Source organism: Anomaloglossus baeobatrachus, chromosome 2, assembly GCF_048569485.1.
Source record: "Anomaloglossus baeobatrachus isolate aAnoBae1 chromosome 2, aAnoBae1.hap1, whole genome shotgun sequence".
NCBI lineage: Eukaryota > Metazoa > Chordata > Amphibia > Anura > Aromobatidae > Anomaloglossus > Anomaloglossus baeobatrachus.
In genome coordinates, this window is record NC_134354.1 from 444,077,412 (window position 1) to 444,101,171 (window position 23,760).

The 23,760-nt window shown below is 45.1% G+C and overlaps 1 protein-coding gene across 4 annotated transcripts in view; it reads right to left on the bottom strand.

Moving 5' to 3' along the window:
- SRRM3 (serine/arginine repetitive matrix 3) overlaps positions 1 to 23,760 on the bottom strand; it is an 800,697-nt gene that overhangs the window by 473,107 nt on the left and 303,830 nt on the right. For all 4 annotated transcript variants that reach the window (XM_075336281.1, XM_075336283.1, XM_075336280.1 and 1 more), the window contains one exon: positions 3,824 to 3,912. The gene's annotated coding sequence lies outside the window, so the exon portion shown is untranslated. The remainder of the gene's footprint in view (positions 1 to 3,823; positions 3,913 to 23,760) is intronic.

Sequence of the window (23,760 nt, forward strand, 5' to 3'; positions counted from 1 at the left end):
AGTATATTATAATATGTGGAAGACTATGGGGAGTGTATTATAATATATGGAGGACAATGGGTGCATTGTAATGCATGGAGGACTATGGGGACTGTATTATAAAATATGAAGGACTATGGGGAGTGTATTATAATATATGGTGAACTATGGGAAGTGTATTATACTATATGGAAGACTATGGGGACTGTTTTATATTATATGGAAGACTATGGGGAGTATATTATAATATATGGAGGACTATGGGAAGTGTATTATACTATATGGAAGACTATGGGGAATGTATTATAATCTATGGAGGACTATGGGGAGTGTGTTAAAATATATGAAGGACTATGGGGAGTGTATTATAATATGTGGAGGACTATGGGGAGTGTATTATAATACAGTTAGGTCCAGAAATATTTGGACAGTGACACAAGTTTTGTTATTTTAGCTGTTTACAAAAACATGTTCAGAAATACAATTATATATATAATATGGGCTGAAAGTGCACACTCCCAGCTGCAATATGAGAGTTTTCACATCCAAATCGGAGAAAGGGTTTAGGAATCATAGCTCTGTAATGCATAGCCTCCTCTTTTTCAAGGGACCAAAAGTAATTGGACAAGGGACTCTAAGGGCTGCAATTAACTCTGAAGGCGTCTCCCTCGTTAACCTGTAATCAATGAAGTAGTTAAAAGGTCTGGGGTTGATTACAGGTGTGTGGTTTTGCATTTGGAAGCTGTTGCTGTGACCAGACAACATGCAGTCTAAGGAACTCTGAATTGAGGTGAAGCAGAACATCCTGAGGCTGAAAAAAAAGAAAAAATCCATCAAAGAGATAGCAGACATGCTTGGAGTAGCAAAATCAACAGTCAGGTACATTCTGAGAAAAAAGGAATTGACTGGTGAGCTTGGGAACTCAAAAAGGCCTGGGCGTCCACGGATGACAACAGTGGTGGATGATCGCCGCATACTTTCTTTGGTGAAGAAGAACCCGTTCACAACATCAACTGAAGTCCAGAACACTCTCAGTGAAGTAGGTGTATCTGTCTCTAAGTCAACAGTAAAGAGAAGACTCCATGAAAGTAAATAGAAAGGGTTCACATCTAGATGCAAACCATTCATCAATTCCAAAAATAGACAGGCCAGAGTTAAATTTGCTGAAAAACACCTCATGAAGCCAGCTCAGTTCTGGAAAAGTATTCTATGGACAGATGAGACAAAGATCAACCTGTACCAGAATGATGGGAAGAAAAAAGTTTGGAGAAGAAAGGGAACGGCACATGATCCAAGGCATACCACATCCTCTGTAAAACATGGTGGAGGCAACGTGATGGCATGGGCATGCATGGCTTTCAATGGCACTGGGTCACTTGTGTTTATTGATGACATAACAGCAGACAAGAGTAGCCGGATGAATTCTGAAGTGTACCGGGATATACTTTCAGCCCAGATTCAGCCAAATGCCGCAAAGTTGATCGGACGGCGCTTCATAGTACAGATGGACAATGACCCCAAGCATACAGCCAAAGCTACCCAGGAGTTCATGAGTGCAAAAAAGTGGAACCTTCTGCAATGGCCAAGTCAATCACCAGATCTTAACCCAATTGAGCATGCATTTCACTTGCTCAAATCCAGACTTAAGACGGAAAGACCCACAAACAAGCAAGACCTGAAGGCTGAGGCTGTAAAGGCCTGGCAAAGCATTAAGAAGGAGGAAATCCAGCGTTTGGTGATGTCCATGGGTTCCAGACTTAAGGCAGTGATTGCCTCCAAAGGATTCGCAACAAAATATTGAAAATAAAAATATTTTGTTTGGGTTCGGTTTATTTGTCCAATTACTTTTGACCTCCTAAAATGTGGAGTGTTTGTAAAGAAATGTGTACAATTCCTACAATTTCTATCAGATATTTTTGTTCAAACCTTCAAATTAAACGTTACAATCTGCACTTGAATTCTGTTGTCAAGATTTCATTTCAAATCTAATGTGGTGGCATGCAGAGCCCAACTCGCGAAAATTGTGTCACTGTCCAAATATTTCTGGACCTAACTGTATATGGAGGACTATGGGGTGCATTATAATGTAGGGAGGACTATGGTGACTGTATTATAATATATGGAGGACTGTTGTGAATGTCATCCGAGGGGGTGATGGTTTGGAGCTTCCTCTGGTAGTCAGGACTGGGGTTGAAGCTGACTGTGCCTCAAAAGGTGTGGAAGTTAATTGGGAGTTTGGAAAGCCCAATTGCAGATCAGCCTGGGTTATATAGAAGAGCAGTGTCTGCTGGCTGGGGCCGGTTATAGATGTTGTTCCTCTGTCTCTGAATTGGCTTGGAGTTGTCCTTCCATTTATCCTGTGCCTGTCCCATTCCAGATAAGTTGCAAGTTATTTGCTTTATTGCCTGATCCACACCTAAGGGTGTTTGTTTTTCTTTTTGTTTTGCTTAAGTCTGTTTTCTTCCAGTAGAGGAATTGTCTTTCTGTTTTGATGAGCATGGGGGTTCCCCCTCTGCAGGTCTCACTGCAAGAAAAGGGAGATTCTCCATGTTCTATTTGATTATTTGCACTTTTGTATTTCTTGTGTTATTTTTGGTATTTTGTTTCTCCCATTATTTACAAGAGTACCTGATATAGTGGGGTCTCAGTATTTTTCTTATCAGGAGATTGGTATTTTTCCGCAGGGTTTTTGCACTGACCACAATCAGTTTTCTTTCCTTTCCTGTCCTATCTAGGAAGTCGGGCCTTGCCTTTGCTAATCTATATTTCCTATCTGTGTATTGTATTTCTTACATCACCGTTGGCTCTATATGTTGGCGGATTGCTATTCCTTTGGGGACTACTCTGAGGCAAGATAGGTTACCTCATTTCTATCTGTGAGGTGTGGTAAGTTTCTCCGGTTGGGACGTGGCATCTAGGTGTGTTTAGAAACGTTCCACGGCTACTTTTAGTGTGGTCTGACAGATAGGGGATTGCGGTCAGCTCAGGTTCCAACTACTCTTGTGTTTTTTCTGCTTATGGGAATTTTGTGATCATCCACGGTGACCAGATCATAACAGAGGACTATGGGGAGTGTATTATAATACATTGAGGACTATGGGGAATGTATTATAATAAACGGAGAACTATGGGGAGTGTATTATAATATGTGGAGGACTATGAGATGCATTATATGATATGAAGGACTATGGGGATTGCATTATAAAACATGGATAACTATGGGGGTGCATTATAATATATGGAGGACTATGAGATCCATTATAATTTTTGATATTATATCGTAATATCGGAGTATGGAAAAGGCGGTTGTTGGGTCAAAGAGCCAAGTCTCAGCGTAATTCTGTACCCTGAGGGGGGCGGGGTCATAGGACAAGGGGGCCCAGGTCCGAATTTTGCACCGTGGCCCATCGAACTCTAGTTACACCACTGTTTACAACTAAACATTTCAGATACAAAAGACCTTACATTCTTAGCAATAAATAATATATGAACAATAGGATATAAATGAAATGTGAAATCCTTTATCCTCGACAATTATTGACAAAATATTTTAACATTGCAGTGCATCCTTGAACCTGTTAAAGTTTTTCTCCTTATTTTGAAATCAATATTTCACCTGACTTTCATTTCGTTTTTCCTTGTTGAGGCGCTCATTATAGCCACTTCTGTAGGCTGCCTCAACTTTTGGAAAAATGTCAATATACTCTGGTGGAGGACTTACAGTTTTTCTAAATATTGATAGCTCATCGTGTCAAAAATGTCTATAAATATATGTATACACCCTTCCTTATGAATTCATAACCTTCTTAGTATTATTGCACATAGTCACATAGTAGAGATTTACCTTTCAATTCTGGTGGATGAATAATATTTGGACTGAATTTAAGAGGTTACTTTATGCCATGTGATGGATACCTCATAGTCTTGGAATGCCTGCAAAATAAAATAAATACCGTATGTATTTACAATGGATAAACCAACCGATATGGATACAGTCAATAGATGGCAAATCCCCTTTAGGGTACGTGCACATGTTAGGTATTTGCTGTAGACATTTCTGCATAAAAAAATCTGTTCCTTAAAAGAAAAAACACTGCACAAAAAATGCGCAATTTTGCAGTGTTTTAGCGTGCTATTTTATGCATTTTTTAATATGTTGTTCCCATTCATTAGAATAGGCAAAAATGAGACATATGAACATACCCCAATAGTGTGAAAAATAAAAAAAAACAGCTTTATCATTATATGTAGTGTCTAATCCTGCCTTAAATAAGACAATTGCAAAAATAGAGGTTATTAACTGATTAGCTCTCTTAAAATAATAACATGACTGTCTATTTTATCTCAGTCTATACAGAAAAGCCAGTAATAGAGCTATAGAATACTACAGAATACTAGAAGGTTCAGTCTATATTGAATACTCTAATAGCCAGTGGGGAAACATACAGGACAATATTGTAATGATTAAATTAGAACATAAATTACAATACATGAAGTAAAGCAGAATGTTTATGTAAATTACCATTTTTTAACCCACACATTAAAGTGTAAAACCCATTAATTATTTTTAGAATATATCTAAGATTCTGTAATGAATAATCTCTAGGAACACAGCTTTCTATGCCCAAACAGGTTCGGCGCATTATTTAAGAAAAATAGATGAAGCCAGCAAGTAAAAAGCCTGACTCTCTATACTCATGTGCAGATATGAAGTTGGCAATCACAAAGAGCGAACAGTCTTGAAATCTACAGCAGTTCCTGGTCTCAAAGCATGTGGTTTAGGAGAAAGTGAGAACCCAACAACTAGAGATGAGCGAACCGGTCGCGGTTCGGCTCGAGGTTGGTTCGCCGAACGGACCTCCCGTTCGAGTTCGGTTCGTCGAACGTTCGACGAACCGAACTCGAACTGCATAGGAAACAATGGCAGGCAATCACAAACACAGAAAAACACCTAGAAAACACCCTCAAAGGTGTCCTAAAGGTGACAAACAACTCAAACACATTGGAAAGTGACAAGGACATATACTCATGCGAAAACAAAACAGCTGGACAAGGAAAAAGAGGAGGACACACAGATATAGGCATGGCACGCCCTTCTAAAATCATGTAAAACACCGCAAGGTGACTCCAAGCGGAGTCTCCATTTTTTCCAAAAATTGGGCCACACACACACCCACCCCTTCAGTGGCAGCAGTTGTGCCCCAGTTGTACACTTCACAGCTACATTTGCATCAAGCACATTCAAAAATACGCCATTCTTATCCATCCCCAGGATGACACCGGGGTAGGTAGCAAAGTCTTTGCTGACCCATGACTTGTTCATCTTGGCTTCTTTTAAAAACAATGTAAGCAAGGGTTACTCCAAGCGGAGTCTCCCTTTTTTCCAAAAATTGGGCCACACAGACACCCACCCCATCAGTGGCAGCACTTGGGCCCTAGTTGCAAACAGGATGTTTTGATTTGCATCAAGCACATTCAAAAATACGCCATTCTTATCCGTCCCCAGGATGACACCGGGGTAGGTAGCAAAGTCTTTCCTGATCCCAGCTCTGTTCATCTTGGCTTCTTTTAAAAACACATCAAGCAAGGGTTACTCCAAGCGGAGTCTCCCTTTTTTTCCAAAAATTGGGCCACACAGACACCCACCCCATCAGTGGCAGCACTTGGGCCCTAGTTGCAAACAGGATGTTTTGATTTGCATCAAGCACATTCAAAAATACGCCATTCTTATCCGTCCCCAGGATGACACCGGGGTAGGTAGCAAAGTCTTTCCTGATCCCAGCTCTGTTCATCTTGGCTTCTTTTAAAAACACATCAAGCAAGGGTTACTCCAAGCGGAGTCTCCCTTTTTTTCCAAAAATTGGGCCACACAGACACCCACCCCATCAGTGGCAGCACTTGGGCCCTAGTTGCAAACAGGATGTTTTGATTTGCATCAAGCACATTCAAAAATACGCCATTCTTATCCGTCCCCAGGATGACACCGGGGTAGGTAGCAAAGTCTTTGCTGATCCCAGCTCTGTTCATCTTGGCTTCTTTTAAAAACACATCAAGCAAGGGTTACTCCAAGCGGAGTCTCCCTTTTTTTCCAAAAATTGGGCCACACAGACACCCACCCCATCAGTGGCAGCACTTGGGCCCTAGTTGCAAACAGGATGTTTTGATTTGCATCAAGCACATTCAAAAATACGCCATTCTTATCCGTCCCCAGGATGACACCGGGGTAGGTAGCAAAGTCTTTCCTGATCCCAGCTCTGTTCATCTTGGCTTCTTTTAAAAACACATCAAGCAAGGGTTACTCCAAGCGGAGTCTCCCTTTTTTTCCAAAAATTGGGCCACACAGACACCCACCCCATCAGTGGCAGCACTTGGGCCCTAGTTGCAAACAGGATGTTTTGATTTGCATCAAGCACATTCAAAAATACGCCATTCTTATCCGTCCCCAGGATGACACCGGGGTAGGTAGCAAAGTCTTTGCTGATCCCAGCTCTGTTCATCTTGGCTTCTTTTAAAAACACATCAAGCAAGGGTTACTCCAAGCGGAGTCTCCCTTTTTTTCCAAAAATTGGGCCACACAGACACCCACCCCATCAGTGGCAGCACTTGGGCCCTAGTTGCAAATAGGATGTTTTGATTTGCATCAAGCACATTCAAAAATACGCCATTCTTATCCGTCCCCAGGATGACACCGGGGTAGGTAGCAAAGTCTTTCCTGATCCCAGCTCTGTTCATCTTGGCTTCTTTTAAAAACACATCAAGCAAGGGTTACTCCAAGCGGAGTCTCCCTTTTTTTCCAAAAATTGGGCCACACAGACACCCACCCCATCAGTGGCAGCACTTGGGCCCTAGTTGCAAACAGGATGTTTTGATTTGCATCAAGCACATTCAAAAATACGCCATTCTTATCCGTCCCCAGGATGACACCGGGGTAGGTAGCAAAGTCTTTGCTGATCCCAGCTCTGTTCATCTTGGCTTCTTTTAAAAACACATCAAGCAAGGGTTACTCCAAGCGGAGTCTCCCTTTTTTTCCAAAAATTGGGCCACACAGACACCCACCCCATCAGTGGCAGCACTTGGGCCCTAGTTGCAAACAGGATGTTTTGATTTGCATCAAGCACATTCAAAAATACGCCATTCTTATCCGTCCCCAGGATGACACCGGGGTAGGTAGCAAAGTCTTTCCTGATCCCAGCTCTGTTCATCTTGGCTTCTTTTAAAAACACATCAAGCAAGGGTTACTCCAAGCGGAGTCTCCCTTTTTTTCCAAAAATTGGGCCACACAGACACCCACCCCATCAGTGGCAGCACTTGGGCCCTAGTTGCAAACAGGATGTTTTGATTTGCATCAATCACATTCAAAAATACCCCATAATTAACCGTCCCCAGGATGACACCGGGGTAGGTAGCAAAGTCTTTGCTGACCCATGACTTGTTCATCTTGGCTTCTTTTAAAAACAATGTAAGCAAGGGTTACTCCAAGCGGAGTCTCCCTTTTTTCCAAAAATTGGGCCACACAGACACCCACCCCATCAGTGGCAGCACTTGGGCCCTAGTTGCAAACAGGATGTTTTGATTTGCATCAAGCACATTCAAAAATACGCCATTCTTATCCGTCCCCAGGATGACACCGGGGTAGGTAGCAAAGTCTTTGCTGATCCCAGCTCTGTTCATCTTGGCTTCTTTTAAAAACACATCAAGCAAGGGTTACTCCAAGCGGAGTCTCCCTTTTTTTCCAAAAATTGGGCCACACAGACACCCACCCCATCAGTGGCAGCACTTGGGCCCTAGTTGCAAACAGGATGTTTTGATTTGCATCAAGCACATTCAAAAATACGCCATTCTTATCCGTCCCCAGGATGACACCGGGGTAGGAAGCAAAGTCTTTGCTGATCCCAGCTCTGTTCATCTTGGCTTCTTTTAAAAACACATCAAGCAAGGGTTACTCCAAGCGGAGTCTCCCTTTTTTTCCAAAAATTGGGCCACACAGACACCCACCCCATCAGTGGCAGCACTTGGGCCCTAGTTGCAAACAGGATGTTTTGATTTGCATCAAGCACATTCAAAAATACGCCATTCTTATCCGTCCCCAGGATGACACCGGGGTAGGTAGCAAAGTCTTTGCTGATCCCAGCTCTGTTCATCTTGGCTTCTTTTAAAAACACATCAAGCAAGGGTTACTCCAAGCGGAGTCTCCCTTTTTTTCCAAAAATTGGGCCACACAGACACCCATCCCATCAGTGGCAGCACTTGGGCCCTAGTTGCAAACAGGATGTTTTGATTTGCATCAAGCACATTCAAAAATACGCCATTCTTATCCGTCCCCAGGATGACACCGGGGTAGGTAGCAAAGTCTTTCCTGATCCCAGCTCTGTTCATCTTGGCTTCTTTTAAAAACACATCAAGCAAGGGTTACTCCAAGCGGAGTCTCCCTTTTTTTCCAAAAATTGGGCCACACAGACACCCACCCCATCAGTGGCAGCACTTGGGCCCTAGTTGCAAACAGGATGTTTTGATTTGCATCAAGCACATTCAAAAATACGCCATTCTTATCCGTCCCCAGGATGACACCGGGGTAGGTAGCAAAGTCTTTGCTGATCCCAGCTCTGTTCATCTTGGCTTCTTTTAAAAACACATCAAGCAAGGGTTACTCCAAGCGGAGTCTCCCTTTTTTTCCAAAAATTGGGCCACACAGACACCCACCCCATCAGTGGCAGCACTTGGGCCCTAGTTGCAAATAGGATGTTTTGATTTGCATCAAGCACATTCAAAAATACGCCATTCTTATCCGTCCCCAGGATGACACCGGGGTAGGTAGCAAAGTCTTTGCTGATCCCAGCTCTGTTCATCTTGGCTTCTTTTAAAAACACATCAAGCAAGGGTTACTCCAAGCGGAGTCTCCCTTTTTTCCAAAAATTGGGCCACACAGACACCCACCCCATCAGTGGCAGCACTTGGGCCCTAGTTGCAAACAGGATGTTTTGATTTGCATCAAGCACATTCAAAAATACGCCATTCTTATCCGTCCCCAGGATGACACCGGGGTAGGTAGCAAAGTCTTTGCTGATCCCAGCTCTGTTCATCTTGGCTTCTTTTAAAAACACATCAAGCAAGGGTTACTCCAAGCGGAGTCTCCCTTTTTTTCCAAAAATTGGGCCACACAGACACCCACCCCATCAGTGGCAGCACTTGGGCCCTAGTTGCAAACAGGATGTTTTGATTTGCATCAAGCACATTCAAAAATACGCCATTCTTATCCGTCCCCAGGATGACACCGGGGTAGGTAGCAAAGTCTTTGCTGATCCCAGCTCTGTTCATCTTGGCTTCTTTTAAAAACACATCAAGCAAGGGTTACTCCAAGCGGAGTCTCCCTTTTTTTCCAAAAATTGGGCCACACAGACACCCACCCCATCAGTGGCAGCACTTGGGCCCTAGTTGCAAACAGGATGTTTTGATTTGCATCAAGCACATTCAAAAATACGCCATTCTTATCCGTCCCCAGGATGACACCGGGGTAGGTAGCAAAGTCTTTCCTGATCCCAGCTCTGTTCATCTTGGCTTCTTTTAAAAACACATCAAGCAAGGGTTACTCCAAGCGGAGTCTCCCTTTTTTTCCAAAAATTGGGCCACACAGACACCCACCCCATCAGTGGCAGCACTTGGGCCCTAGTTGCAAACAGGATGTTTTGATTTGCATCAAGCACATTCAAAAATACGCCAATCTTATCCGTCCCCAGGATGACACCGGGGTAGGTAGCAAAGTCTTTGCTGATCCCAGCTCTGTTCATCTTGGCTTCTTTTAAAAACACATCAAGCAAGGGTTACTCCAAGCGGAGTCTCCCTTTTTTTCCAAAAATTGGGCCACACAGACACCCACCCCATCAGTGGCAGCACTTGGGCCCTAGTTGCAAACAGGATGTTTTGATTTGCATCAAGCACATTCAAAAATACGCCATTCTTATCCGTCCCCAGGATGACACCGGGGTAGGTAGCAAAGTCTTTGCTGATCCCAGCTCTGTTCATCTTGGCTTCTTTTAAAAACACATCAAGCAAGGGTTACTCCAAGCGGAGTCTCCCTTTTTTTCCAAAAATTGGGCCACACAGACACCCATCCCATCAGTGGCAGCACTTGGGCCCTAGTTGCAAACAGGATGTTTTGATTTGCATCAAGCACATTCAAAAATACGCCATTCTTATCCGTCCCCAGGATGACACCGGGGTAGGTAGCAAAGTCTTTCCTGATCCCAGCTCTGTTCATCTTGGCTTCTTTTAAAAACACATCAAGCAAGGGTTACTCCAAGCGGAGTCTCCCTTTTTTTCCAAAAATTGGGCCACACAGACACCCACCCCATCAGTGGCAGCACTTGGGCCCTAGTTGCAAACAGGATGTTTTGATTTGCATCAAGCACATTCAAAAATACGCCATTCTTATCCGTCCCCAGGATGACACCGGGGTAGGTAGCAAAGTCTTTCCTGATCCCAGCTCTGTTCATCTTGGCTTCTTTTAAAAACACATCAAGCAAGGGTTACTCCAAGCGGAGTCTCCCTTTTTTTTCCAAAAATTGGGCCACACAGACACCCACCCCATCAGTGGCAGCACTTGGGCCCTAGTTGCAAACAGGATGTTTTGATTTGCATCAAGCACATTCAAAAATACGCCATTCTTATCCGTCCCCAGGATGACACCGGGGTAGGTAGCAAAGTCTTTGCTGATCCCAGCTCTGTTCATCTTGGCTTCTTTTAAAAACACATCAAGCAAGGGTTACTCCAAGCGGAGTCTCCCTTTTTTTCCAAAAATTGGGCCACACAGACACCCACCCCATCAGTGGCAGCACTTGGGCCCTAGTTGCAAACAGGATGTTTTGATTTGCATCAAGCACATTCAAAAATACGCCATTCTTATCTGTCCCCAGGATGACACCGGGGTAGGTAGCAAAGTCTTTGCTGACCCATGACTTGTTCATCTTGGCTTCTTTTAAAAACAATGTAAGCAAGGGTTACTCCAAGCGGAGTCTCCCTTTTTTCCAAAAATTGGGCCACACAGACACCCACCCCATCAGTGGCAGCACTTGGGCCCTAGTTGCAAACAGGATGTTTTGATTTGCATCAAGCACATTCCAAATCCACAAGCATTTACTCTCCCCAGGATGACACAGGGGTAGTAAATTCCTTCTGGATCCATGACTTGTTCATTTTGATGAACGTCAGTCTGTCCACATTGTCACTGGACAGACGCGTGCGCTTATCTGTCAGCACACACCCAGCAGCACTGAATACACGTTCAGAGACAACGCTGGCAGCTGGACACGACAAAATCTCCAAGGCGTAACTGGAGAGCTCTGGCCATTTTTCTATGTTTGAAGCCCAAAAGGAGCAAGGCTCCAGTTGCACAGTCATGGCATCGATGTTCATTTGGAGATACTCCTGTATCATCCTCTCCAGCCGTTGAGTATGTGTCAGACTTGTTGTCTCTGGTGGCCTTGCAAAAGAGGGTCTAAAAAAATTATGAAAAGATTCCATAAAATTGCTGTTACCGGCACCAGATACGGTCCTACTGGTACGGGTAGACTGGTGAAGATGACGAGACCGTCCCATGTTTGTCAAGTTACAACTGGGAGATTCCCTCCCTGCACCTGCACGGTTGTTTGGTGGAAAAGCCGAGCTAAGATCGAGTAACAGCTTCTGCTGATACTCCTGCATACGTGCGTCCCTTTCTATGGCTGGAATTATGTCACAAAATTTGGACTTGTACCGGGGATCTAATAGTGTGGCAATCCAGTAGTCATCATCACTTCTAATTTTGACAATACGACTGTCATGTTGGAGGTAGTGCAACAAAAAGGCACTCATGTGTCTTGCGCAGCCATGCGGACCAAGTCCACGCTGTGTTTGTGGCATAGAGGTGCTACCCGTTCTTTCTTCCTCTGACATCTCCCCCCAACCTCTTTCAACTGAAATTTGACCAAGGTCTCCCTCATCCGCTGAGTCTTCCATGTCCATGGACAGTTCGTCCTCCATTTCTTCATGTTCTCCTGCACCTTGCTCAACATTTCGCCTGCTACTATGCGCCCTTGTCGATCCCTGTTCCCCATGGTCCCATGCCTGCTGCGTTAGTGATGATGAACGTCTGGACCTTGGTGATGTTGTTGTCCCTTGCACATATGAATCCTCCTGTAGTTCCTCCCCTTCATGTTGTCCCACCCCCTGACTCCGAATAGTGTTTAGCGTGTGCTCCAGCATGTAAATGACTGGAATCGTCATGCTGATAATGGCATTGTCAGAGCTAAACATATTCGTCGCCATGTCGAAACTGTGCAGAAGGGTGCATAGGTCCTTGATCTGAGACCACTCCATCAGGGTGATCTGCCCCACCTCTGCATCTCGTTGGCCCAGGCTATACGTCATGACGTATTGCACCAGGGCTCTGCGGTGCTGCCACAGTCGCTGTAACATGTGGAGAGTTGAATTCCAGCGTGTCGCCACATCGCATTTCAGGCGATGAACCGGCAGGCCGAAAGACTTCTGTAGCGATGCAAGTCGCTCAGCTGCGGCGCTTGAACGCCGGAAGTGAGCAGACAGTTTTCGTGCCCTGTTCAGAAGGCCATCTAGGCCGGGATAGTGTGTTAAAAATTGCTGCACGACAAGGTTCAACACGTGAGCCATACAAGGTACTTGTGTCACCTTGCCCAGGCGAAGGGCCGCACCCAGGTTTGCAGCATTGTCGCACACGGCCTTACCAGGCTGCAGGTTGAGTGGAGACAACCATTTATTAAACTCGGACCGCAGAGCTGACCACAACTCCTCAGCTGTGTGACTCTTATTACCAAGACATGTCAAGCTAAAGACCGCCTGATGCCGTTGCGCTCGGCTGCCAGCATAGTAATGAGGCGTGCGTGATTCCTTCTGCGCAGTGAGAACGCTGGTGGCCTGACCAGGCAGGCTTGGGGCGGAGGTGGAGGACCCAGATGAGGTGGAGGATGCAGAAGCTGTGGCGGAACTTGGACAGACAGAGGATTGACACACAAGTCGTGGGGACGGCAAGACTTGTGCAGCAGACCCTTCACCATCTATCACCATAGTTACCCAGTGCCCAGTCAGCGACATGTAACGTCCCTGTCCATGCTTACTGGTTCAAGTATCGGTGGTGAAATGCACCCGTTCACACACAGAGTTTCTCAAGGAAGCGGTGATGTTGTGTGCGACATGCTGGTGTAGCGCGGGCACACCTTTCTTAGAGAAGTAGTGGTGACTAGGCATCTGGTACTGGGGCACAGCGACAGACATAAGGTCTCTAAAATCCTGTGTGTCCACTAGGCGGAAAGGCAGCATTTCGGTAGCCAACAGCTTACAGAGGGATAGAGTCAACCTCTTAGCTTTGTCATGGGTCGGAGGAAGTGGCCTTTTATTTGACCACATCTGAGGGACAGAGATCTGGCTGCTGTGTGTAGACGGTGTTGAGTAGGGTGTCCCTGGAAAAATGCAGGTTTGTGAGGAAAGTGCAGGCGGAGACATGATGTTGCCTTCATCCAACGTTGGTGCTATCGATGTCTGAGAGAGCTGTACACACTCACTTGTTTCCCCTTCCAAACCAACTGACGACCTTACAAGCAAACTGCCTGTTGCGGTTACAGTGGTGGAAGTTTTGCGTGGAAAAACAGGTGTGACAGCTGTCCCCACAGTCCTAGAAGATGAAGAGCGCGCGGATGCACTGGAAGGGGCGGGCGGTGGATGGTTCGCTCCGCTAGCCGGCATTGCAGCACGGTGAGCTTCCCACCGGGACTTATGATATTTATTCATGTGACGATTCATGGAAGAAGTTGTCAAACTGCTGAGGTTTTGACCTCTACTAACAGAATCATGACAAATGTTACATATCACATGAGTTGGGCGATCTTTTTCGATGTGAAAAAAGGCCCAGGCTAGGCAAGGCTTAGAGGCCATGCGACCTGTTGATCCACCACGAATAATGCTCATAGGCAGAGTGGTGGCTGAGGATGCAGTTGTAGACGTGCTACCAGTGCTCCGACTCTGTCCAGGAAGGCGCAAGGTAACTTCGTCGTCGGTTGCATCCTCCTCCACCGCCTCTGTTGACCTCCTCGAGTGCCTGACTGGGGGTTGACAGTAGGTGGGATCTAGAACGTCATCATCAATTGTTGTGTTCGCACTCCCCTCCCCCTCAGACCGAGCCTCTTCTTGCCCTGACCGAATATTTAAGTTGTCATCCCAATCGGGTATCTGCGTCTCATCTTCATCAGTATGTTCCTCATTGTCTATAACCACAGGTGTTACAGTTTGTGACAAAGGGTCAACATTATGCTCAGAAACTTGGTCCTCACGGCCTGAATCTGAGTCACAAAGGTTCTGGGCATCACTGCAGACCATTTCCTGTTCTGTACTCACTGTAGCTTGGGAGCAGACCTCTGATTCCCAGGCTATAGTGTGACTGAACAGCTCTGCAGACTCAGCCATCTCAGTTCCACCATACTGTGCAGGGCTGATGGAGACTTCAGAGCTGGGAGAAATCAAGTGTGATTGGGATGACAACTCAGAGGAATGGTGTTTTTTGGATGCGGTACTTGAAGTGGCTGAGAGGGCACTTGTTGGACCACTTGAGATCCATTCAAGCATTTTCCTTTTTTGCCCATCATCTACCTTTGTTCCTCTTGTTCGTGTCCGTAAAAAAGGGAGCACATCGGATTGTCCACAATAAGTAGTAGACATCTTACTTTTGCTAGTAGATGGTCTATCTTCAGCAGATGATAATGGAGCTTTGGCACCTTCCCCACTGACAAAACCTTTTTTGCCTTTTCCACCACGCCTCTTCCCCTTTCCACCAGCATCTGTCATTTTGCCACTCATGTTGATTGCGACAAGATTGTGGACTGAAAATGTGGTAGTAAAAATTGAGAGGTGGTGAAGATTGCAGTGGTGGTCTAGCTTTATTAACAGCAGAATAATAAAGAATAAATATCCCTGACAATGTAACTTAGTTATAATTCGTTGGAGTGTGCAACGCAGGCAGACGTGCTGCAAATGTCTTGGCACTAGTGGGACTATAGCAAAGTCCAATAGCCACGTATAGGATGCCACTAGGTACACTGAGTGTGTGCTAGTATAATGGCTTAGTTATAATTAGTTGGAGTGTGCAACGCAGGCAGACGTGCTGCAAATGTCTTGGCACTAGTGGGACTATAGCAAAGTCCAATAGCCACGTATAGGATGCCACTAGGTACACTGAGTGTGTGCTAGTATAATGGCTTAGTTATAATTAGTTGGAGTGTGCAACGCAGGCAGATGCGCTCTGCAAATGTCTTGGCACTAGTAGGACTATAGCAAAGTCCAATAGCCACGTATAGGATGCCACTAGGTTCACTGAGTGTGTGCTATTATAATGGCTTAGTTATAATTAGTTGGAGTGTGCAACGCAGGCAGACGTGCTGCAAATGTCTTGGCACTAGTGGGACTATAGCAAAGTCCAATAGCCACGTATAGGATGCCACTAGGTACACTGAGTGTGTGCTAGTATAATGGCTTAGTTATAATTAGTTGGAGTGTGCAACGCAGGCAGACGTGCTGCAAATGTCTTGGCACTAGTGGGACTATAGCAAAGTCCAATAGCCACGTATAGGATGCCACTAGGTACACTGAGTGTGTGCTAGTATAATGGCTTAGTTATAATTAGTTGGAGTGTGCAACGCAGGCAGACGTGCTGCAAATGTCTTGGCACTAGTGGGACTATAGCAAAGTCCAATAGCCACGTATAGGATGCCACTAGGTACACTGAGTGTGTGCTAGTATAATGGCTTAGTTATAATTAGTTGGAGTGTGCAACGCAGGCAGACGTGCTGCAAATGTCTTGGCACTAGTGGGACTATAGCAAAGTCCAATAGCCACGTATAGGATGCCACTAGGTACACTGAGTGTGTGCTAGTATAATGGCTTAGTTATAATTAGTTGGAGTGTGCAACGCAGGCAGACGTGCTGCAAATGTCTTGGCACTAGTGGGACTATAGCAAAGTCCAATAGCCACGTATAGGATGCCACTAGGTACACTGAGTGTGTGCTAGTATAATGGCTTAGTTATAATTAGTTGGAGTGTGCAACGCAGGCAGACGTGCTGCAAATGTCTTGGCACTAGTGGGACTATAGCAAAGTCCAATAGCCACGTATAGGATGCCACTAGGTACACTGAGTGTGTGCTAGTATAATGGCTTAGTTATAATTAGTTGGAGTGTGCAACGCAGGCAGACGTGCTGCAAATGTCTTGGCACTAGTGGGACTATAGCAAAGTCCAATAGCCACGTATAGGATGCCACTAGGTACACTGAGTGTGTGCTAGTATAATGGCTTAGTTATAATTAGTTGGAGTGTGCAACGCAGGCAGACGTGCTGCAAATGTCTTGGCACTAGTGGGACTATAGCAAAGTCCAATAGCCACGTATAGGATGCCACTAGGTACACTGAGTGTGTGCTAGTATAATGGCTTAGTTATAATTAGTTGGAGTGTGCAACGCAGGCAGACGTGCTGCAAATGTCTTGGCACTAGTGGGACTATAGCAAAGTCCAATAGCCACGTATAGGATGCCACTAGGTTCACTGAGTGTGTGCTAGTATAATGGCTTAGTTATAATTAGTTGGAGTGTGCAACGCAGGCAGATGCGCTCTGCAAATGTCTTGGCACTAGTAGGACTATAGCAAAGTCCAATAGCCACGTATAGGATGCCACTAGGTACACTGAGTGTTTGCTAGTAAAATTGCTTAGTTTAAAAAAGTTGTAGTGTGCAATGCAGGCAGACGTGCTCTGCAAATGTCTTTGCACTAGTGGGACTATAGCAAAGTCCAATAGCCACGTATAGGATGCCACTAGGTACACTGAGTGTGTGCTAGTATAATGGCTTAGTTATAATTAGTTGGAGTGTGCAACGCAGGCAGACGTGCTGCAAATGTCTTGGCACTAGTGGGACTATAGCAAAGTCCAATAGCCACGTATAGGATGCCACTAGGTACACTGAGTGTGTGCTAGTATAATGGCTTAGTTATAATTAGTTGGAGTGTGCAACGCAGGCAGACGTGCTGCAAATGTCTTGGCACTAGTGGGACTATAGCAAAGTCCAAAAGCCACGTATAGGATGCCACTAGGTACACTGAGTGTGTGCTAGTATAATGGCTTAGTTATAATTAGTTGGAGTGTGCAACGCAGGCAGACGTGCTGCAAATGTCTTGGCACTAGTGGGACTATAGCAAAGTCCAATAGCCACGTATAGGATGCCACTAGGTTCACTGAGTGTGTGCTAGTATAATGGCTTAGTTATAATTAGTTGGAGTGTGCAACGCAGGCAGATGCGCTCTGCAAATGTCTTGGCACTAGTAGGACTATAGCAAAGTCCAATAGCCACGTATAGGATGCCACTAGGTACACTGAGTGTTTGCTAGTAAAATTGCTTAGTTTAAAAAAGTTGTAGTGTGCAATGCAGGCAGACGTGCTCTGCAAATGTCTTTGCACTAGTGGGACTATAGCAAAGTCCAATAGCCACGTATAGGATGCCACTAGGTACACTGAGTGTGTGCTAGTATAATGGCTTAGTTATAATTAGTTGGAGTGTGCAACGCAGGCAGACGTGCTGCAAATGTCTTGGCACTAGTGGGACTATAGCAAAGTCCAATAGCCACGTATAGGATGCCACTAGGTACACTGAGTGTGTGCTAGTATAATGGCTTAGTTATAATTAGTTGGAGTGTGCAACGCAGGCAGACGTGCTGCAAATGTCTTGGCACTAGTGGGACTATAGCAAAGTCCAATAGCCACGTATAGGATGCCACTAGGTACACTGAGTGTGTGCTAGTATAATGGCTTAGTTATAATTAGTTGGAGTGTGCAACGCAGGCAGACGTGCTGCAAATGTCTTGGCACTAGTGGGACTATAGCAAAGTCCAATAGCCACGTATAGGATGCCACTAGGTACACTGAGTGTGTGCTAGTATAATGGCTTAGTTATAATTAGTTGGAGTGTGCAACGCAGGCAGACGTGCTGCAAATGTCTTGGCACTAGTGGGACTATAGCAAAGTCCAATAGCCACGTATAGGATGCCACTAGGTACACTGAGTGTGTGCTAGTATAATGGCTTAGTTATAATTAGTTGGAGTGTGCAACGCAGGCAGACGTGCTGCAAATGTCTTGGCACTAGTGGGACTATAGCAAAGTCCAATAGCCACGTATAGGATGCCACTAGGTACACTGAGTGTGTGCTAGTATAATGGCTTAGTTATAATTAGTTGGAGTGTGCAACGCAGGCAGACGTGCTGCAAATGTCTTGGCACTAGTGGGACTATAGCAAAGTCCAATAGCCACGTATAGGATGCCACTAGCTACACTGAGTGTGTGCTAGTATAATGGCTTAGTTATAATTAGTTGGAGTGTGCAACGCAGGCAGACGTGCTGCAAATGTCTTGGCACTAGTGGGACTATAGCAAAGTCCAATAGCCACGTATAGGATGCCACTAGGTACACTGAGTGTGTGCTAGTATAATGGCTTAGTTATAATTAGTTGGAGTGTGCAACGCAGGCAAATGCGCTCTGCAAATGTCTTGGCACTAGTAGGACTATAGCAAAGTCCAATAGCCACGTATAGGATGCCACTAGGTACACTGAGTGTTTGCTAGTAAAATTGCTTAGTTTAAAAAAGTTGTAGTGTGCAATGCAGGCAGACGTGCTCTGCAAATGTCTTTGCACTAGTGGGACTATAGCAAAGTCCAATAGCCACGTATAGGATGCCACTAGGTACACTGAGTGTGTGCTAGTATAATGGCTTAGTTATAATTAGTTGGAGTGTGCAACGCAGGCAGACGTGCTGCAAATGTCTTGGCACTAGTGGGACTATAGCAAAGTCCAATAGCCACGTATAGGATGCCACTAGGTACACTGAGTGTGTGCTAGTATAATGGCTTAGTTATAATTAGTTGGAGTGTGCAACGCAGGCAGACGTGCTGCAAATGTCTTGGCACTAGTGGGACTATAGCAAAGTCCAATAGCCACGTATAGGATGCCACTAGGTACACTGAGTGTGTGCTAGTATAATGGCTTAGTTATAATTAGTTGGAGTGTGCAACGCAGGCAGACGTGCTGCAAATGTCTTGGCACTAGTGGGACTATAGCAAAGTCCAATAGCCACGTATAGGATGCCACTAGGTTCACTGAGTGTGTGCTAGTATAATGGCTTAGTTATAATTAGTTGGAGTGTGCAACGCAGGCAGATGCGCTCTGCAAATGTCTTGGCACTAGTAGGACTATAGCAAAGTCCAATAGCCACGTATAGGATGCCACTAGGTACACTGAGTGTTTGCTAGTAAAATTGCTTAGTTTAAAAAAGTTGTAGTGTGCAATGCAGGCAGACGTGCTCTGCAAATGTCTTTGCACTAGTGGGACTATAGCAAAGTCCAATAGCCACGTATAGGATGCCACTAGGTACACTGAGTGTGTGCTAGTATAATGGCTTAGTTATAATTAGTTGGAGTGTGCAACGCAGGCAGACGTGCTGCAAATGTCTTGGCACTAGTGGGACTATAGCAAAGTCCAATAGCCACGTATAGGATGCCACTAGGTACACTGAGTGTGTGCTAGTATAATGGCTTAGTTATAATTAGTTGGAGTGTGCAACGCAGGCAGACGTGCTGCAAATGTCTTGGCACTAGTGGGACTATAGCAAAGTCCAATAGCCACGTATAGGATGCCACTAGGTACACTGAGTGTGTGCTAGTATAATGGCTTAGTTATAATTAGTTGGAGTGTGCAACGCAGGCAGACGTGCTGCAAATGTCTTGGCACTAGTGGGACTATAGCAAAGTCCAATAGCCACGTATAGGATGCCACTAGGTACACTGAGTGTGTGCTAGTATAATGGCTTAGTTATAATTAGTTGGAGTGTGCAACGCAGGCAGACGTGCTGCAAATGTCTTGGCACTAGTGGGACTATAGCAAAGTCCAATAGCCACGTATAGGATGCCACTAGGTACACTGAGTGTGTGCTAGTATAATGGCTTAGTTATAATTAGTTGGAGTGTGCAACGCAGGCAGACGTGCTGCAAATGTCTTGGCACTAGTGGGACTATAGCAAAGTCCAATAGCCACGTATAGGATGCCACTAGGTACACTGAGTGTGTGCTAGTATAATGGCTTAGTTATAATTAGTTGGAGTGTGCAACGCAGGCAGACGTGCTGCAAATGTCTTGGCACTAGTGGGACTATAGCAAAGTCCAATAGCCACGTATAGGATGCCACTAGGTACACTGAGTGTGTGCTAGTATAATGGCTTAGTTATAATTAGTTGGAGTGTGCAACGCAGGCAGACGTGCTGCAAATGTCTTGGCACTAGTGGGACTATAGCAAAGTCCAATAGCCACGTATAGGATGCCACTAGGTACACTGAGTGTGTGCTAGTATAATGGCTTAGTTATAATTAGTTGGAGTGTGCAACGCAGGCAGACGTGCTGCAAATGTCTTGGCACTAGTGGGACTATAGCAAAGTCCAATAGCCACGTATAGGATGCCACTAGGTTCACTGAGTGTGTGCTAGTATAATGGCTTAGTTATAATTAGTTGGAGTGTGCAACGCAGGCAGATGCGCTCTGCAAATGTCTTGGCACTAGTAGGACTATAGCAAAGTCCAATAGCCACGTATAGGATGCCACTAGGTACACTGAGTGTTTGCTAGTAAAATTGCTTAGTTTAAAAAAGTTGTAGTGTGCAATGCAGGCAGACGTGCTCTGCAAATGTCTTTGCACTAGTGGGACTATAGCAAAGTCCAATAGCCACGTATAGGATGCCACTAGGTACACTGAGTGTGTGCTAGTATAATGGCTTAGTTATAATTAGTTGGAGTGTGCAACGCAGGCAGACGTGCTGCAAATGTCTTGGCACTAGTGGGACTATAGCAAAGTCCAATAGCCACGTATAGGATGCCACTAGGTACACTGAGTGTGTGCTAGTATAATGGCTTAGTTATAATTAGTTGGAGTGTGCAACGCAGGCAGACGTGCTGCAAATGTCTTGGCACTAGTGGGACTATAGCAAAGTCCAATAGCCACGTATAGGATGCCACTAGGTACACTGAGTGTGTGCTAGTATAATGGCTTAGTTATAATTAGTTGGAGTGTGCAACGCAGGCAGACGTGCTGCAAATGTCTTGGCACTAGTGGGACTATAGCAAAGTCCAATAGCCACGTATAGGATGCCACTAGGTACACTGTGTGTGTGCTAGTATAATGGCTTAGTTATAATTAGTTGGAGTGTGCAACGCAGGCAGACGTGCTGCAAATGTCTTGGCACTAGTGGGACTATAGCAAAGTCCAATAGCCACGTATAGGATGCCACTAGGTACACTGAGTGTGTGCTAGTATAATGGCTTAGTTATAATTAGTTGGAGTGTGCAACGCAGGCAGACGTGCTGCAAATGTCTTGGCACTAGTGGGACTATAGCAAAGTCCAATAGCCACGTATAGGATGCCACTAGGTACACTGAGTGTGTGCTAGTATAATGGCTTAGTTATAATTAGTTGGAGTGTGCAACGCAGGCAGACGTGCTGCAAATGTCTTGGCACTAGTGGGACTATAGCAAAGTCCAATAGCCACGTATAGGATGCCACTAGGTTCACTGAGTGTGTGCTAGTATAATGGCTTAGTTATAATTAGTTGGAGTGTGCAACGCAGGCAGATGCGCTCTGCAAATGTCTTGGCACTAGTAGGACTATAGCAAAGTCCAATAGCCACGTATAGGATGCCACTAGGTACACTGAGTGTTTGCTAGTAAAATTGCTTAGTTTAAAAAAGTTGTAGTGTGCAATGCAGGCAGACGTGCTCTGCAAATGTCTTTGCACTAGTGGGACTATAGCAAAGTCCAATAGCCACGTATAGGATGCCACTAGGTACACTGAGTGTGTGCTAGTATAATGGCTTAGTTATAATTAGTTGGAGTGTGCAACGCAGGCAGACGTGCTGCAAATGTCTTGGCACTAGTGGGACTATAGCAAAGTCCAATAGCCACGTATAGGATGCCACTAGGTACACTGAGTGTGTGCTAGTATAATGGCTTAGTTATAATTAGTTGGAGTGTGCAACGCAGGCAGACGTGCTGCAAATGTCTTGGCACTAGTGGGACTATAGCAAAGTCCAATAGCCACGTATAGGATGCCACTAGGTTCACTGAGTGTGTGCTAGTATAATGGCTTAGTTATAATTAGTTGGAGTGTGCAACGCAGGCAGATGCGCTCTGCAAATGTCTTGGCACTAGTAGGACTATAGCAAAGTCCAATAGCCACGTATAGGATGCCACTAGGTACACTGAGTGTTTGCTAGTAAAATTGCTTAGTTTAAAAAAGTTGTAGTGTGCAATGCAGGCAGACGTGCTCTGCAAATGTCTTTGCACTAGTGGGACTATAGCAAAGTCCAATAGCCACGTATAGGATGCCACTAGGTACACTGAGTGTGTGCTAGTATAATGGCTTAGTTATAATTAGTTGGAGTGTGCAACGCAGGCAGACGTGCTGCAAATGTCTTGGCACTAGTGGGACTATAGCAAAGTCCAATAGCCACGTATAGGATGCCACTAGGTACACTGAGTGTGTGCTAGTATAATGGCTTAGTTATAATTAGTTGGAGTGTGCAACGCAGGCAGACGTGCTGCAAATGTCTTGGCACTAGTGGGACTATAGCAAAGTCCAATAGCCACGTATAGGATGCCACTAGGTACACTGAGTGTGTGCTAGTATAATGGCTTAGTTATAATTAGTTGGAGTGTGCAACGCAGGCAGACGTGCTGCAAATGTCTTGGCACTAGTGGGACTATAGCAAAGTCCAATAGCCACGTATAGGATGCCACTAGGTACACTGAGTGTGTGCTAGTATAATGGCTTAGTTATAATTAGTTGGAGTGTGCAACGCAGGCAGACGTGCTGCAAATGTCTTGGCACTAGTGGGACTATAGCAAAGTCCAATAGCCACGTATAGGATGCCACTAGGTACACTGAGTGTGTGCTAGTATAATGGCTTAGTTATAATTAGTTGGAGTGTGCAACGCAGGCAGACGTGCTGCAAATGTCTTGGCACTAGTAGGACTATAGCAAAGTCCAATAGCCACGTATAGGATGCCACTAGGTACACTGAGTGTTTGCTAGTAAAATTGCTTAGTTTAAAAAAGTTGTAGTGTGCAATGCAGGCAGACGTGCTCTGCAAATGTCTTTGCACTAGTGGGACTATAGCAAAGTCCAATAGCCACGTATAGGATGCCACTAGGTACACTGAGTGTGTGCTAGTATAATGGCTTAGTTATAATTAGTTGGAGTGTGCAACGCAGGCAGACGTGCTGCAAATGTCTTGGCACTAGTGGGACTATAGCAAAGTCCAATAGCCACGTATAGGATGCCACTAGGTACACTGAGTGTGTGCTAGTATAATGGCTTAGTTATAATTAGTTGGAGTGTGCAACGCTGGCAGACGTGCTGCAAATGTCTTGGCACTAGTGGGACTATAGCAAAGTCCAATAGCCACGTATAGGATGCCACTAGGTTCACTGAGTGTGTGCTAGTATAATGGCTTAGTTATAATTAGTTGGAGTGTGCAACGCAGGCAGATGCGCTCTGCAAATGTCTTGGCACTAGTAGGACTATAGCAAAGTCCAATAGCCACGTATAGGATGCCACTAGGTACACTGAGTGTTTGCTAGTAAAATTGCTTAGTTTAAAAAAGTTGTAGTGTGCAATGCAGGCAGACGTGCTCTGCAAATGTCTTTGCA